General features: G+C 36.2%; 1 protein-coding gene across 3 annotated transcripts in view; it reads right to left on the bottom strand.

Annotated features, from left to right (window-relative positions):
• rab28 (RAB28, member RAS oncogene family) overlaps nt 1–18,191 on the bottom strand; it is an 84,430-nt gene that overhangs the window by 26,557 nt on the left and 39,682 nt on the right. The window lies entirely within an intron of this gene.

The raw sequence follows: 18,191 nt of genomic DNA, 5'->3' as shown, positions 1-18,191 counted from the left end.
AATTCACTCAGCATCAAACTAGTTAAAAAAAAAATCAGATAATTTCAAATGCTACTTAAATCCAGTTCCATCAAGTTTCACATTCTTTTGCTCTGGTGTAATAAAAATCACGCTGGAAGCTGCTCTCAAAATGTAATCATCTCTGTGAATTGCATCTTTTTATGGAACTCGGAAGAGGCTTTTGAAATTATGTTTTTGTATGCACACAAGGATGCCAATAGTATATTTTTAAAATTTTTATTACATTTTCTTACTTTACGGAAAAAAACTGAATACAATACACATACTGCATGTGACGAGTAAATGATTTTATTTAGTTTTTTTTCCAAAAGTGATTTTTAGTTATTTAAAGTGAGGCTGCTTGTGGCAAAAGAGGCACTAAGAAAATTTTCATTTGTGACAATATGATTTTCAGTTGCTTTAAGAGAAACTACAAAAGTTATTGTTGTCAAATATATCAAGGAACAATTTTAAAACATCATTGTTTGAAAGAAAAATTATATTCTAAGTCACTGTCCAAATTGTTCTTGGAAGATTTTATGTTCTCTAATATACAAACATGGGGGAAAAATTATTCTCAAGACCAGAGCAACACTGGGAACAATTTGACTCTAGATTGCCAATTGCATCCAAAGGCTAAACTCTACCCACCTTCTAACTGAGATCAAATTAGCCAATCCATTTACTCCACAATCCAGTGTTCTGTTTTATTTATAAAATGTAAGTGGAAAGATTAAGGGAAATAGTGCTGAAGTGCTTGGAATAAAAACTATGTTGAAAAACAAGGGCATGTGTTTCTCTTTCCGTCCCTCTCCTTTCTTTTTGAAGCGGAAGCAACTTTCCAAATGTCATTCATTAGGAATGGCCATCACTCATTTTTATTTAAAAATGTGACCTGCTTTGATGCTTGTCACTCTTAAAAAGATTTTGCTGGAAGAAAGATAACTGTGTTTGAATGACTAGAAACTTTCGGGAAAAAAATCTCACGAGTTCCAAGACACAAAAATTTGCTGGCTGATTTACACCAATCTACCATTATCCTCACAAAGTTGACATCTTAAGCAACCACAATTTTCTTGTAGTTTCTACAAATGCATATTAATTGTCTATTAAACCCACTGCTGAAAATTAAGTGTTGTGATTAACTAGGTAAGTATATAATAATTGTTGAAGAATGTCAATCAACATTTTTTGCCCAGAAAATTAAAAATCGTGCAGGAAATCTTATTCCTTTGGCTTGTAGATCAATTCAGGTAAGTTTTCAAACATTAAATTTGAATTTTCTTAATTTATTTTCTTACTTTTCCTTTCTATATTTCAAAATCCAACCTTGTGTTCTCTTTTTATTCCATTTCTGAACCAGATCTCTCAATCAATTCCAGTTCACCCTCTCTCTCTCAGTTCTTCCGAATCCTTTAATCTCATTAAGGAGATTCTCTGTTTGTCTCATAGATGACACGTTGACCTTACTGCACTATTATCAGCTTGCACTTTCAGTAACTTTTGGGGAAAATAAATAAATATAGAAATGCAGGAATAAGTCTTTGAAATTATGCTGTTTGCTTGGAATTACTTCATTTCTCAATCCCTAACAAACTTGATATCCGGTTTCCTCATGTTGTGAGTACCAGAAATTCAGCAAAATGTGCAAAAACTGAAAGCTGAAAATATATGAGAAGTAATACAAGAAGGAAGAATGTAGAGATAACAAATGGTAAGGTCATGGAGGATTTTCAAATGATGATAAAGATGTTAAGTGCAGTATCCTGGAAATAAGGAATCAATGCAAATCAGTAAAGCTGGGGTGAGTGGGCAGCTGAGCACAGGTTGAAATTTATGGATGGGAAGCCAGACTGTGGGTAACTGGAAGTGATAAGGAAGAGACAAGAGATTTCATTAGGAGGGTTGTTGGACTAGTAGGTAGGTAATGGGACCATTAAAATAATTGAGTCAGTAGATGAGAAAAACATCAGAAGCTTAGACAAGATAGAAATTATTAAAAGGGGGAAATGAGCAATCTTGATGGAGGATATCGGCTCTGCAGCTCAGTGTTGCAAAAAATATTTCTTTAACTGCATATGTTCTTGTTCAAAGTATGTGAGTATGCATCTGAGAAGTATCTGATAAAGGCAGTTATAACAGGGATTGAAAACAATAACTTTGGTCAACTCAAAATACAGTTGGAGGAGATCAAGGCTCATCCATAACCTGATATCAGACATGCAGGCAGATAGCATGGAAGTCATTTTCTGTGGTGGTAGCATTGAGCTCTTTCAGGACATACAAAAAATTGACACTCAATACTTGACACATATCAAGTCTGTACACATCATATATCATCCTTGACAATAAAACTATATGTCATTGCCAGGATTTTGAAATGCAGAAGCTCAGTAGGTTCCATAAGTATATTTTGCAGATTGCTTGGAGCATTCAGCAAATTGTTACCTAATTTGATCATCATTTAGAGGATGAAATGATCAAATTGGGTCAGGCTCCATTACAATATGCCATACAAATAGCTGCAATATATGCATAATATCTCAAATAAAATGGGAATAGTCTGATCTTCAAGATGGAAGAGAATTCCCAGAAGATAATATCATCTATTTTTAATTGCTGCTAATGTGACTGCGTTAAATAAGACTGCTGCATAATTAATAAATAGTAAGAGATGTATATAAATATGGACTTGCACATCAATATTAGCAAATTCTTTCACAAAGTTTTATTAAGTTTTGTTTTTATGGTGGTTTAAGACCAGTTTCATAGACACAAATACTTTCTACTACTGATTGGTAGTAGAGGTCTGCTGGGATATAAAAGTAAAACCGGACACAAATCCAACCTGCTCTGACTATCGCCATTCTGAACCCAAGGCCAAGTATTTAATCCTTTATAAACCAATCCAAACATTATCACAAATATAACAATTTTAAAAGTGTTATTGACCTGTTTAAGGCTGAAATGCCAAATATTGATCAAGAATAGAGCAAACATGGTATTAATAAGGAAATCATCCTAATCTGAACAAAGAGTTGTATCAAGCCAGTATGACAAAGCCCAAATCAATCAACACCCAAATATTTTATTAGAATATACACCTGACCCAAACCTGACATATATAGTCTGGTCCTGTCAGGCTTGGGTCAGGTAGCCAAGTTTAACAGACATTTAAAAATAGTTAAAGGTTGAACAATATGTACATGTAATTCATAGCTTTCTAACATCATGAGTCAGCAGGGCTGCTTATTTCTTTTTCAATACATCTTAAATGGCTAGCACAAATTTCCTGAAATATATACTATTTTGGGCAACATTTTATCATCTGGGGCACTGTGACAGAAGAAAACAAATTATGTACTATATAGATTTGTACAATTCCAGACCTACAAATAAAAAATAATGTAATAATAATAAAGCTCGGTTACTGCTTTCAGTATTGTCTTTCTGAAGCTGATCAGAGACAGATGCAATAAGTGTCAGAATGTTCATGTTTACAGAAAACCCAGAATGGTCTTGGATTCATTAGCAGTTTGTTTATGGAGCCTACTTAGTTGTGTGAAAAATGATTTGTTCTTATCTAGACTATGTTGAGAATTGATCCTTCCTGGTAATCTCCTACAAAATGATAAAGCATCCATCCATAACAAGCACAATTCCAACAATGCGTGAATGTGTAACCACAATAATATTTTCTACAAACTTTATAAATCATTTAATATTTTGGCATATAAACAGGCCATTCAGTTTTCAAGGTTGCATCGATGTTTTTCTCCATGAACATCTAGTCTAAATCCATCCTCCTGTTTACTTGCCATGGATCCTTTAATATTCCGCTTTTGGGCAAAGCAGCTGTCCAATTTTCTTTCAATTTTATAGGCTTTGTTTCAGCAAAAGTCTAGTGGCAGAGAACTCAACATTCCAACACCTTTTGACAACTTTCCTAAACTCCCCTCTGTTTTGTTGTATGATCTTAAGTTTGTGCATTTCAATTACCACCATGCTGATGCTGACATGTGAAAGCACTTTTATCACTGACCTGCAGCTTGTGCAGGCCTAGAAACATAAAAATAGGCCTCCAAATGATGGAGGAGGAGTGGTGCGAAGTGCAGAGACAGATGTAATTCCTTGTTATAAACTGACCACTGCACTGCAGCCCACACAAACCATACCATGTTTTTTGCAGATGGAACTTGACCATAAGGATAGATATGCCTATTGATTGTGGCTCCAAATCTATGCATTCTAGTTAACAGGGCAGAATTTCACAAATTAACATCACAGACCCCACAGCTTTCTCTACTGTTACAATTCCCTCTGCCATGGAAGTTCCACCCCCTGCCAATAACTAGTTCTCTCCAACTTCCCCAAACACCGCTTCCACCCCCCCCCCCCCTTTTTTCAAAACCATATGTAAAACACATCTCCACCCTGGGAGGAGCACATGTATAATTTGCTTCCACAGCTATATGCAAGTGGAAGCAAATTATACATGTACTCCTCCCAGGGTGAAGAAATAGCAAACTTTCTTTCCCCATGTGATGTGACATCCTCCATAAATACCTAAAGCACATCCTTTAAATGTCATGGGAAAAGGGCCAATGTCAGTAGGAAGAAGACAGAACAATATCTCACTCATGGCACTGAACAAAACTGAAATCCAATCAACTTCAAAGCTAATTAAGATTCTGAATAACTGTTGATTCCATCACAATTCTGGATTTACTCCCACGATGCATTTATAATGAACTAACCAAGCATACATAATGTAACAGGAATGCAACAAAAGCTCAACCAAAATAATATCTAAAAAAAGTCTTTGAAGCCTGATACCTAAGTACTGTCTTTCATGGCCTCGGATTGCTTGAAGTAATTTTACAGCCATTGAAGTACTTTTGGTGTATGGTCTAGTCTCATCTTAGAAGACATAAAAATAGCAAATTGATCATGACCAGATAATTTGTTTCCATCGTCAAGGAAAAATAATTAACAGAAACACATCAATGAACTCCTTCAAAAGAACGGGATTAATGTCAGATTAGTGTAAAATGGGTGGTTGATGGTCAGTGTGGACTTGATGGTCCAAAGAGCCTGTTTCTGTGTTGTATCTCTGTGACTCTACGATTCTGTGATCTTTAATGTTCAACTGAGAGATCAGATATGCTTCAGTTTGACATCTCATCTAAAAGACTGTGAGGCATTCCCTCTAAGTTGTTCTGCAGTGCCAGTTTAGATTTTCTGCTCAAATATCTGAGATAGAACTTGAACTCTCCAACACTAGAACTTCAGGACTTGAACTCTCCAACTCTCCTATTAACACCTCATGAACATTGACAACATCTTGTTCTTCATACCACACAATCACACAATCATTCCACCACAAATGCTGTTACATTCTTGATATATGTTTCACTGTTATCATAACAGGATAATAAGCCTTCAGTCTTCATAGTGGGGTGGAAAGTTATAGGGGGAGAACAAGTGGCAGGAGAAATAAATATTCACTGCAAGCACAAACCGAAAACTACATTTAATCAGAGACACAAGAGAGACTAGAGATGCTGGAAATCTAGAACAATGAATACAAAATGTTGGAGGAACTCAGCAGGTCAGGGAGCATCTATGGAGGGAAATGAACAGTTAATGTTTCAGGCCAAGACCCTTTATCAGGACTGGAAAGGAAGATAGCAGAAGCCAGAATAAAAGGATAGGGAGAGAGAGAGAGGAGCATGAGCTGGCATGTGATAGGTGAGTCCAGGTGAGAGGGGGAAGGTAGGTAGGTAGGTAGGGGAGGGAGGAGGGGTGAAAGGGAATGATGTGAGAAGCTGGGAGGTGATAGGTGGAAGAGGCAAAGGGCTGAAGAAGGAATCTGATAGGCCATGGAATAAAGGGAAGGAGGTGGGCAGGTCATGAGGGTGGGGTAGGAGAAAGCAAAGGGGTGAAGGGGCCACAGAAATGAGGGAAAACAAAGGGGAGTGGGGAAGGAAAACAGAGGGTAGAGGTTACTGGAAGTTAGAGAAAAAAAATAATGTTGATGCCATCAGATTGGAGACTACCAAGATGGAATGCAAGGTGTTACTCCTCCAACCTGTGCCTGGCCTCAACATGGCAGTAGAGGAGGCCGTGGACAGTCATGTCAGAGTGGGAATGGGATGGATGGAGCCAAGGTGCTCGATGAAGCAAACCCCCAATCTGCGTTGGGTCTCACCGATGTAGAGGAGGCCACACCAGGAGGACTGGATGCAATAAATGACCCCAATGGATTCACATGTGAAGCACTGCTTCATCTGTAAGGACTGTTTGAGGCTCTGAATGGTGGTGAGGGAGGTGTAGGGACAGGTGTGATACTTAGCATGGTTGGGTTAAGTGCCTAGAGGGTGATCAGTTGGGAGGGACGAACGGAGAAGGGAATCGCGAAGAGTGCGATCCCTGTGGAAAGTGGGGGTGGGGGGAAGGAGGTGGTGAAGATGTGCCTGGTGGTGGGAGGTGGGATCCTGTTGGGCATTTAATTAATTATTTAAACATTTTTTTTTAATCTACATTTAATTGTTTATTTTTTGTGAAAAATACAGCCATATTCTAGATATAAAGTAATTTTTGATTGTGCATGGCTTAAGTAAGCTGTTAGCCAAGATGTATCTTCATAAACCAACTGCCTAAATAAATATATTTATTAAAGAAAGGAGAAAATAAAGAGTCAATGTAATGTTATGCAGGGGACACTTGGTAGTAATTATTAGGAGTTCTGTCATTGCTTACAAACAACATTTCATGAAGATTGATGGATATTAATATGATGGAAGCCATGCCAAGATGAGGGTTACAATTGATTTCAAAATACTGGGCATTCTCTGCAAAGTGTTTACATCTGTATATAGTTCTGACGATCGCATTGCTCACAATCTTTGCTTCCAGACAAAGATGCAAGATCTGCAATGGAATTACAAACATTAATTCTTAATGAATCACAAGTACAGAGTTGGCTATACTCAGTTACTTAAAATAGAAAATACAATTAGTTAATGCGTTGATTCTACCCCTTGCATTATGCTTTATCAGGCAAAAATCTTGCTCACTGATCTGGTTTTGCTCATTTCTGACAAACTATGTGTTACATTAACCTCCCTCAGGAAGTAATTCCAAACACAAAATAAACTGTTTATACCTTTGTTCAGATGCCTATGACAGATTGTTATTAGCTACAAACAGTTAAAGTAGGTTCATTTAATTCCTAGTATTTGTTTATCCTGTATTTACATGCAATATTGTGAAGTGAATTTGACCCTAAACCTTGACTCTAAATAGTGCAAACTATTTATAAAAGAACCACTATAATATCCAGTATTCAGTCACATAAATTTTAAAATTGAGCTGGTAAAAACTTATTCATGGAAACATTAAGGCAGGAGAGACTTTATCACAAATATCAACATGTTACTGCTGAGATAAAGGTAACTTGGTAAGGCTTGTTCAGTTTAGATAGACTAAAAACAGATTAAAAGTCAGTTCAGCATACTTCCATCATAAAGGTGCAACTTCGTTTCTATTCTATGTATTACTATTGTTATCTCCCGCATTATTAGAATTATAGGATTCTGTGGTCTGTAATGATATAACACAGAAAGAGGCCTTTTGGCCATCGTACTTATGCTGGCTCTCTAAAAGAGCTGTCGAATTTGATCCATTCTGCTTCTATTTCCCCACAGCCTTGTAAATGTTTATACTTCAGATATTAATTTAGTTTCCTTTTAAATATTATTATTGAATCCACCTCTGCCTTCCATTTAACTCTCAAATGTATTGCTGTCAATAGCAGCAAGAGAAGTAGTTGCACCAGAAACAGAATTGAAGGCAATGCCAGGAACAGTTAAGTGACTGAATAAACTATTTATATAAACACACTGCAGGGAAGCCCAGTGCTTCATAGATTGGACTCAACAGTTATGAGTGAAAGCAAATAAATTTCCACATTTAATCACTATTAAGTTATTCCTAACTACATATTTCTTGTCATTTGTGCTTTATCAAGTACAAGCAAGAGGGAGAGATGGTGTAGAGGGGGAGAGATGGTAATCAGAGAGGGTAGGGAGAAAAGAGGGAAAGAGGGAAAATGAGAGGAGATAGAATGGGGAAGGGAAACTGAGAGGGAAAGAGTTACTTTTCCTTTTACTGCCAGATGAGAGATAGAGAGAAGAAAGGAAGAGGGAGAAGAGGTAGAGAAAGATGATAGAATAAAATGATAGAAAAGTATTTACTGTAATCTCAGAATTTTAAAATTAAGTCCAAATTTTATCCAATTATGATGCATTCTATCTATTCAACACAATGTAACTAAATGTTCTACGTTTTTTCTTCCTAGCAGAATATTCATCTAGTGAAACAGGGAAGTCTAGGTCTTATTGTCAGACATGGAGGGCTAAATCTGTCAGTTCACTTTGATACTGGACTCGTATGTGGAATTCAATAACATGCAAAAGAGGATCCAAGGGACGACTGAGTTCAGTGGGAGTTGTAGAGTAAAGATTTAGGAGAAAAGAGGTTAATATTTTCAGTTTTTTAACCTCATTTTTTTTAGTTATTGATGTTGTTAGTTATGTATTTATCTTAATTTTAAATTTTATCTTTTAATTATTTACAATATTAATAGATTTTAATGTCCCTAATATTAGAGCCATTTAAGTCTTTTAAAATCAGTCCCAGCTTTGACAGCTTTGCTACTTTGAAGCTTTACTGACAATCAAAAGCTGTCAGAGAATTTGGGGCAGCGGGGGGAGGTGGGGGGTGCTTTTCCATTATACCACCTGATGACCAAATGATGTCCAGACTGTGCAAGTGGACTTCAGAGTTTGTAAAACCACCAGAATAAGCCCATTACACTTAGCCCAAATAATCTAAGGGAGTGGGCCGGTCTGGAGGTGGGAACTAGATCTGACGCATTGTTCCATGCACATACTACCCTCCTATTTGGCTCCTACATAACTGGATATGATACATTGATCCATAAATGATCTGTGGAAATAAAGAACAATACATCATGTGCTCTACCCATCACCTGTGACAAAAAGTGATACTTATTTATCTTATTAGAATTTCAGGTGCTTATTGGTTATGCAGGGATCGTCTGAGAGACACGTGCTGCCACCAGTGGTTGTCATGATGAGTACTGGTCTGACCTAAATCTGTTCTCACTAGCAGAGTGTGGAATGCAGAGGCTAAAATTGGCAAGAGGTTGGGACAGTACCCGTTCACAGTGGTAAAATTAGGTATTGGTCTTGACTTCAGAATTGTTATTTTCCTGTTATTGTCCTCCAGCGGCGAGTATAGAATTGCTTTTTGAGCAGGAATTGATTCAGAAATGGCTCATTCTACCTGCCAGCACAACTTCTAGTCTCCAGCTTTTTTTTTAAGAACCCACTGCCTGATGATTCTTTACTCACTGTACAGTAAAGTTGCACTTCGAACAATTCTGCCTGTGTGCACACAATACCTGACATGAGCTGCCAATGTCCATGATTTCGGATAATTGCCCTCAACCTTGACTCCAGCTGCCATTCAATCAGTTGCACAGCAAAGCACGGAAGGGAAAGAAAGGAGGGGAGAAGGAAGAGTAGGAGGTAGAAGGAGAAAATCAGGTTGGAAGGGAGGAAGAAAGGGGACAACACTGGAACTAATGGAAAATCTCTATCCCTCTCCCTACTCTCCCTTTCACTTAAAAATTAAAAGTGACCAATCAACACTGAAAAAAATCCAGTATTTAAATGGGGTGTTGTTCAGCAAAAGATTGGGAAATACTGGAGTAAGCAGTGCTTAGAATAAGTGGCTCATATGGAGAAAATAAACATTGGGCAAAATAGCTTGATTTTAGGTCAACTTTCATTGATACAGAAAATTATCGTTAGAAAATAAATCTAACAAAACTTACAGATAGTAATACATTAAAATTAGCAGCTATATAATACAAATTAAACACAGGATTAGGCCACTAAGCCCCCTGTGCCTTAAGACCATGACCTTGATAACTGTGGTAAACAAGCCCCTTGCTTATCATCTACCTCTGCCTTAAAAACATACAAAGGCTCTGCTTCCACCATCCAATAAGAGAGTTATAAAGATGCATAACCCTCTGAAAGAAAAGAATTCTGTCTTAAACAGGTGACCACTGGTTTTTAATAGTGATTTAGTTGTAGTTCAGCTTTAGTTCTAGATTTTTTGACAAATGAAATAGCCTCTCCATATCCACCCTGTCAAGACCCCACAGGATCTTATACATTTCATTTAGTTGCCACTCACTCTGCTAAACTCCAGATACATGCCTAGACTGTGCAACCTTTCCTCATAAGTAAACCTATCCAATGTACTAATATAGTCTAATCTAGTATTACTATCGATTTTATTCACAAGTTGTAGAATCAAATCCTTGCCACATAGTTAAATACAGTAACACAACATTCTTCTTTCTAATCCATGATTATTGAGGCTAGATGGGTCCATGCCTAAATTTTTATGAATTAGTTTCTGACAGGTTAGTGGTGATAAATGATGATTTGGTGCTTTAATTGTAAATGAAACAACAAAATTAGTCACCAAACAGAACTGTAAAAATGTTGTACTGATTCAAGATCCCATAGACCACCAAAGACCAGAATGCACTTAATCCAATGTTTCCCTTCTCCAAGTGCCATAATATGCCTCAATATTTCTTCATTCAACTTGATGGGTAGATATGAAAATCACTAAGCGGAAGTAAGCTTGTTTGCTTAGGGTAAAAGCCAAGTTGTGCAGAAAGAGGATGTTACAGGCATTTTAGTCATCTTTTATCTCTTCACTATAGAGATTACACAGTCAAATATTATGTTAAGTTTTGTTTGAGATTTATTTGCTAAATCTCAAAATAATGCAAATACTGTTTTGCAAAATATAACATATTACAAGCATTATTTACTATTGTTACAACAATGAGTAACCAGTACAAGTTTTACATAGGATACGTGCTGTAGAAAAAAAATGTCTCTGGACTTGAATTAGATAACATTGAGGATTTTCAAAAATTTTAAAAAATGATAAATGGGAAAATTAGTCACTGAACAGAATGAATGTTTCAACTGGATTAATATTCTTTCACATGTCTGCACTGCAGACTAAAAACCTGTTTGTGACTTGTTATAAACATTTGTAATACAGTGGCAGATAATTATAAAGCAGTTCAAAATCAGATATGTGTATGCATGTACAGGAAAATATTTGATTGCCTTCAAATCTACAGAAGGTACACTGAGCTGATCAGTTTGAGTGGAATACTGGATGTGGTTTTAGATGCATTTCTAAACAAATTTTAGAAAGGACAAAAACTGCACTGTTGGAACCCCACATGTTACAGTACCATAACTGTTCCTTATAAACAGAAATATTGAAAGGATCTGCTGTAAGTGCATGTAGCAAATTCTATATTGAAAACTAAAATGTCTTATTCAGTAATTATGAAATACATCATCAATTTAAGAATTTGGAAGAAAAATGCACTTGTAATAGTAAGCTATGTACAGGAACCATAATCACAAATAAGTAATTGGCAGGCATAGCACTTCTTCGTACTGCTGTATTAATTTTCGGAGATATTAAACAACATTTTAATAGATGGTTCATATGAATGCAACCCCCCCAATCTATTTATACACTGTTATGAAAAGCAGTGCTAAATCTAGTCCCAATTTTACCTACCCTTTCACAGACTCAATAAAGGCTGCAAAAACAGCATAGAACCAAATAGACTGTACCACAGGAAGAGTCTGTTTCTCAGTCTAGTCTGTCCACCATGGTGTTCTATCTTCCACCATTTCAAATATTTACTAAATTTCCCATTAAAAGCTAAAGTGCTCTCTCCCTGAGAGGGAAGGGCATTCCATCTCTTTCCTTTTTATTGTAACTTTCTCTATTCTTCAATTGACAATTTTGTATTATTGCCTGCTTCCCTTTAGGTCCAGGTCCTGCTAACTTTTGCTGTGCAATTCCCCACGTGGACTCAACCATGATGTCAGCTCCAAAATGCTGGTCTGATCCTTTGCTTGCATAAATACTTAGCTGTCAGGCTGACAGTTGGAAATATTTAAAACTATTCAAAAACTATTAAAAATCAAACAAGTAAAATTGCAAATAAACAAAAATAAACACTCACAAACAGACTATCAGTAATAGGGAACATGCTAGAATTTATTATTAAGGAAAAGCCAAAGTGAAACTTAGAAAACGACAATAAAAATGAGCAGAGTGAACATTTATGCAAAAAGAAATCATTTGACAAAGTTATTAAGTTTTCTTTTGAAGTTTTAACTAGCAGAATAGTTAATGATGGATGGTGTATTTGGGCTTTTAGAAGACCTTCAAGAAGGTGCCTCACAAGTTACTCAACAACGCATGAGCAGATGAGATTAAGGATATCGTACTGGTGTGGACTAAGAATTCTTTAACAGGCAGAAAACAGAGAACAGGAATTTCAGGTTGGGAGGCCGTGATTAGTGAGGCAGTGCAGGGACTGGTGCTGGATATAGGGACCAAGCATAACATACATGTCATACAAGGCTAGGTGACAGACTAGGTAAAGAGAAGGATGCAGAAAGGTTTTAAGGGATTAGAGATAGTGAAAGGGTGTGGTCTTGACAGTTGGAATATAATGCAAAAAAATGTAAGGCCATTCGTAGTGGTAGAAAAAATTTATAAGTGGAGTTTTTTTTTAAATGGCAAAAGATTGACAGATTTTCATTTTCAAAGGGACCTGGATCTCAAATATAAAGTTATCAACTGAAAGTTAATGTGCACATGCAGCAAGTAATAAGGAAGCCAAACAGTATTTTGGCATTCACTGCAAGATGATATGAGTAAGTAAGTAAGCCATCTTTACTCTTGTAAATTGCATAGGGCAGTGGTGAGACTGAACCTGGAATATCCTGTACAGGTCTGATCTCCCTATCAAAAGGCTATATTTGTGATAGATAAGGTGCAACAAAGGTTGAACAGATTGATTCCTGGGATGGAGATTTCATCCTAAACACTGAGATTAAGGTAATAGTTTATTCAGAAGAATGGAAGGAAATCTCATTGAAACATACAAAATCTTTATGAGACTTGACATGGCAGAAACAGAGATGATGTTTTCCCTGATGGGTTTTGTACATAACCAGGGACACAGTCTCAAAATAAAGAGCTGGCTATTCAGGTCAGAGATCAAAGAAATTCTGTGTCTGTTACTATAATCCACATATGGAAATTGGGAGTAATCCGGTGGAGTTCATTTTGTTGCTGACCTGTAGAGGGAAACAGGTATTTGTGTGGATGGCCACAATACGGATGCTTTTCGGGGTGAGGAAGTCGCTACCGAGTAAACACTGAGGTGTCGTTTGGGTTCCATCGTGCAACATTTGGATTTCATAATTACTCTCTATGTTCTCTCTACATCTATATTTTATCTTCAGACAACGCTGGTTGTCGAAGAAGCCTTTGCTCATGTTTCACCTTACGACTTGCTGAACTGAACTTTAAAGAACCATTCCTGGACTTGGAGTTTGGGACTTTGCCACATACACACAATGAGTTTAGTTTTGGGGTTAATGTTCAAGGTTTAACATTTTTACTTCTAACATTCTAACATTTTTACTTTTATTTTTCTTATTATCATAAGTAGTTACTAATAAAGTAGTTTTTAACACTGCATCATGACTCAGTGTGTTTCTTTTGTTGCTGGTTTGTAATAGTATGGATAAAGGAAATGCAGTGGACACAAGGTTTATGGATTTCCAAAAGGTGTCTTGTGGAGTTACAATTTGACACTTTATAAATATTGCCTTTCGTGATCTCAGCAAAATGCAAACTGCTTCACAACCATATATAGCACTTTCCTTTTCATTGTCTCTCAAAATGGATATCTGATAAAAAGTTACCACCCAGAAGAGGTAACAAAGTACTAACTGGCCCATCATTTGGACAATATTTTACTACGTAGTTGTCTGGTAAGCCCTCCACCCTTTGGGTATCCTTTTTAACTACTGCAATGCTTCCTCCATTGTTATCCAAGTCCTCTTTCTGACCTCTCCATCCTCCCCTTGAACCAGCTACAAATCTAAACCTTAATTTAGAAATCACTCGTCAAAGTCTGTAAACGTATTTCTCAATCACAATTCTGTAACTATTTTGTAAGAATACAAAACTATAGTGAAACTATTTGATGGTAAAGTGAACATAAAGTTAACAAAATATAATTATTCTCAGTACAGTGTTCAATTTCCTAACGGGCCCTATGTACACAACTTTAAATGTTTTCAAATGAAAAGGTATGAAAGTAAGCCAGTCTGTTTGCACCACTAAAAACTAAAATTCTTCAGTAAGTGTTTTGCTATTTTGGCTAAAGCATACAAGTTATAGTTTACCAATATTGCTTCTCATTTGCAGCTCCACTAACATGACGACAGGTTGCTTTGGTGCCTGGCCTCACTTAGACATCATAGAACAACATGCTACGTAGATGTTAAAAATGCTGTTCGACAGGCCAATAAATGTCAAAAGTTCATTCTCCACATTATTACTTAGAACTTATAGCTTTCATGCCTGTTATCTAGTCAATTATCCAGTGTTATTATGAACATTTACGTGTAGTTTTGTCCTCAACTTTATTTGTTCAAGTATCCCTTCAACACAGAGTGCTTCTGGACAAAGGAACAAGGGGAGTAATATGCTTACAGATCTGCCCTGATCTAGTGCTGTCAGCTCCTCTGACAACTGTAACTGGTGGGTGGAATTTTGGGACTGTGGATTGCAGAAAGGGTAGGAAGGAGGAGGGGTTAAAGGATAGAAGGTACGAATAAGTGGAATCTCATGGATTCCACTAATTTGTACTTTCTACCCTTCAACCTCGCTCATGGATTCCACTAATTACCTACCCCATAAAGATAAGTGGGATCATCACAAGTGCTCTGTTCAGACACAAACCCAAATAGTCTATGATCAAAGACACATGCACGAAAAGACAATATTTCAAAAACAAATAAAAAGAGTGAATCACATTCCATAACACATTTTCAGGTTGAAATTACATCATAATATAAGCACACACCTTAATACTTTTAAGAACTTAAATTCAAGATGCATTGCTACAGTAAGAAAAAAAAATCTCACTGAGTGAATGGGAGCAGTTAGAGAGTGAGAACATGGACAAAACAATGTAGAAGTTGCAAAATGCAGAGCAAGAAGACAAGACCTACAGTTCCGGTTGGGCAGGTCCTCCATTTCCAGAAGAAAAATGGAAAAAAAAAACAATCTCAGCCAATATCACAGATGGGGGACTGAAACAGACAGAAAAATCAAGTCACCTTCAATAATGTCTAAAAGGCTGCAGCATACCCATACAGAAGATGAGGTGCTGTTTCTCCAGCTTGCATTGGGCCTCACTGTAACAGTACAGGAGGCCACAGACCAATAGGTCAGAGTGGGAGTGGGATGGAGACTTAAAGTGGCAGTAACAGGAAGCTCAGGTTTGTCCCTGCGAACTGAACACAGGTGGTCCACAAAACAATCACCAAATATCCAATTGGTTTTTCCAGTTTCATGATTGGTTTCACAAACAAGGATATGATATTGCATTAAAAAAACCACTGCCTTCACCTCCATGTGCCCAACCCCCAAATTGACTGAAATCCCCTGAAATCTCTGAATGATGCCCAGTCTCCACCCACCATCCTACAAGGTGAAAATCTCCAACCAAATAGCCCCACATCCTCCAGGCTCTAAGCTGTAGTCAGTGTCTACACTCTACCCACCACACCCTTCAGGCAATGATCATCTGTATCCATCCCCAAGCCAAGACCTCAGCAAGGTTTTCAACCCAAAAATAACACCTTACGACACAATCACCAGAGCCTACCAGCATATTTTCCTACAGTGTGTGAAGGTAAACATCTTGGGCCTCAGGTGCAACTGAAGGCAGGTCCATGGCCAAGATTACAGAGCATGCATTTAAAGACAAAACTTCAATGTCTGTCTTAATAACATGCATCTTCATGAGTCATGTTTTTTTTTGTTTTTCATTCCCAACGTAAAACCTACTACTCAATACAGCGTACTTACTGTGTTTGAAACCAGCAACACTTCTGCCTGCTTTCTCAGTCTCATACAAATAATTACAGTGTATCTTATTCTATTTCAACTTAAACTGTAGAGATTCCATAGAAGTTAACAGAGGCATTACCTCAAATCACCATGTTATATTGGTCAAAGAAAAGCCTATGTAACTATGATACAGCCAGACTGCCCCAAATCAGGTGGTTACTCAAAGTTAATGATCTATGACATACCACACAAGTTGTAACAAAAAGACTTCTTATGCATAGCACGTGCAACAATATTTGCTTTCTGGATCACTAAATGAATGAAGACATTGAATGCAATTGTAAATATGAAATCAAAAGAAAATTTACAACAAGTGTGTTTTCTTTGAGTAACACTAATGTCAATATTTTCCAGTTATACTTAACCTTTTTGTGTAGGACAGTGACCACAAAGAGCACCATAACTAATTTGGTAGATTATTCCCTTTAATGTTTTAAATCTACTCATTGCAAAAGTTCCAGGGGATCTGATCAAGCGATAAAACAATGGACTGTAATTTTTTTTATATATGAAATGTTTTGAAATTGCAGTTTTAATGTATAAATTATGATTTTTTGTACTATTACTCTGCAATACTATGTGAAAGCTTATGAAACATTTATTTCACATTAATGGAAAAATAGAAACGTGTTTAGTGTGGTACTAAATTGAGAAGTTATCTGAAACTTAAAAATACATTGTTAAGTCAGATGTCTTGTATCTTGGCAGATTAAGTGCCTTATATCAAAAGTTAAATGAAAGAAAAATTATTAAACTGAGGTCATTAATCAGGACCACTGTATCAAAATTTTCTTAAATGACCAACTTTCTCAAATGAGTTCTGTGTTTTTGGCTAAAGTTGTGGTTTTACACTTCCATGCTATGTAAGAAACTATAGGGATATTTTCATGTAAGTAAAAAGTACAAAATTTTTAAGATCATCAGGATTTGAAGATAATATTGTTTCTTTAATTTTGCACAGAAGGAAATCAAAACCTTGCATAGTTAAAATATTTAACGTGGGGAGAATTTCAAAATACTTAAAACACTAATTGTTTTAATACTGGTGGTTTTCACAAGGAAGTCTAGGGAAGGGTTTGAACAGAAGAGACCAAATGTTTATCAATGACAAATGAGTAATATCATGAAAATAAAGAAAATAATGTTCAAGTATGCTTCAGATATAAAAATATATAGGATTTTTAATGCAAAATATTCTTTGCACACATTTTATTGCCAGAACAGACTGTACTAAAGGATTTAATCAATATTGTCAAAATACGTACAAAAACTTTTGACAGCACTACAGACCTACAAAATGTATCCTCTATTAGATGGCTATGTTGATTTGCTATTCCAGAAAGTAGAGAAACAACTCATATTTCACGTCATTGAAAATGTGAAAGGTATACATTGGAAAGCAGGTCAACTATATAGACTCTTGGCTTACAAGTAATAGCACTTGGAACCTTGTAGTGGAAAACAACTAAAACCTAACGAAGAATAATAAAACAGACTGTACAAATTTTACAGTATGCAAAATTTGAATTTAGGTACAAATTCTATACAATTAGTTCAAACAAAAGATCAGATTTTTTAAGTCCATCCTGATGAATAATATCACAAAATTTGGCATTGTTTGCATATAATTATGTCAGCAGCACCAACAGAAGTAGAAAATGACAATCCAGATGACATGAATTCCTACTTTTAAAGCTATTTCAATATATGGAAAATACATAATAACTTGTTCAGACTAATATTTTGCAACCAGTAGATCATTTTTTAAATCTATTCTAACCATTATTTCTATGCACTTAACTAAATGTTAAAATACAAGTTAAATGTCCTTTTTTTTTTACCTCTGTGGATATTTTACTGTATATGACGAAACTGCTGCATTTTTTGAAATGAAGCAAGTCATACATATTTTACTGATAATGAAGTTATATGTCAGAAAATGCATGCAATGATGGTATTTACACTTTAGATTACAGTACTTTAGGCTACTTTTAATAATGTAAATCAAATTATTCAAACTAGAAAAGAACACTTGG

Source organism: Pristis pectinata, chromosome 2 (assembly GCF_009764475.1).
Source record: "Pristis pectinata isolate sPriPec2 chromosome 2, sPriPec2.1.pri, whole genome shotgun sequence".
In the NCBI taxonomy this organism is placed as follows: domain Eukaryota; kingdom Metazoa; phylum Chordata; class Chondrichthyes; order Rhinopristiformes; family Pristidae; genus Pristis; species Pristis pectinata.
The sequence above is the reverse complement of the archived record's forward strand: the minus strand, read 5'-3'. Positions and strand labels throughout refer to the sequence as shown.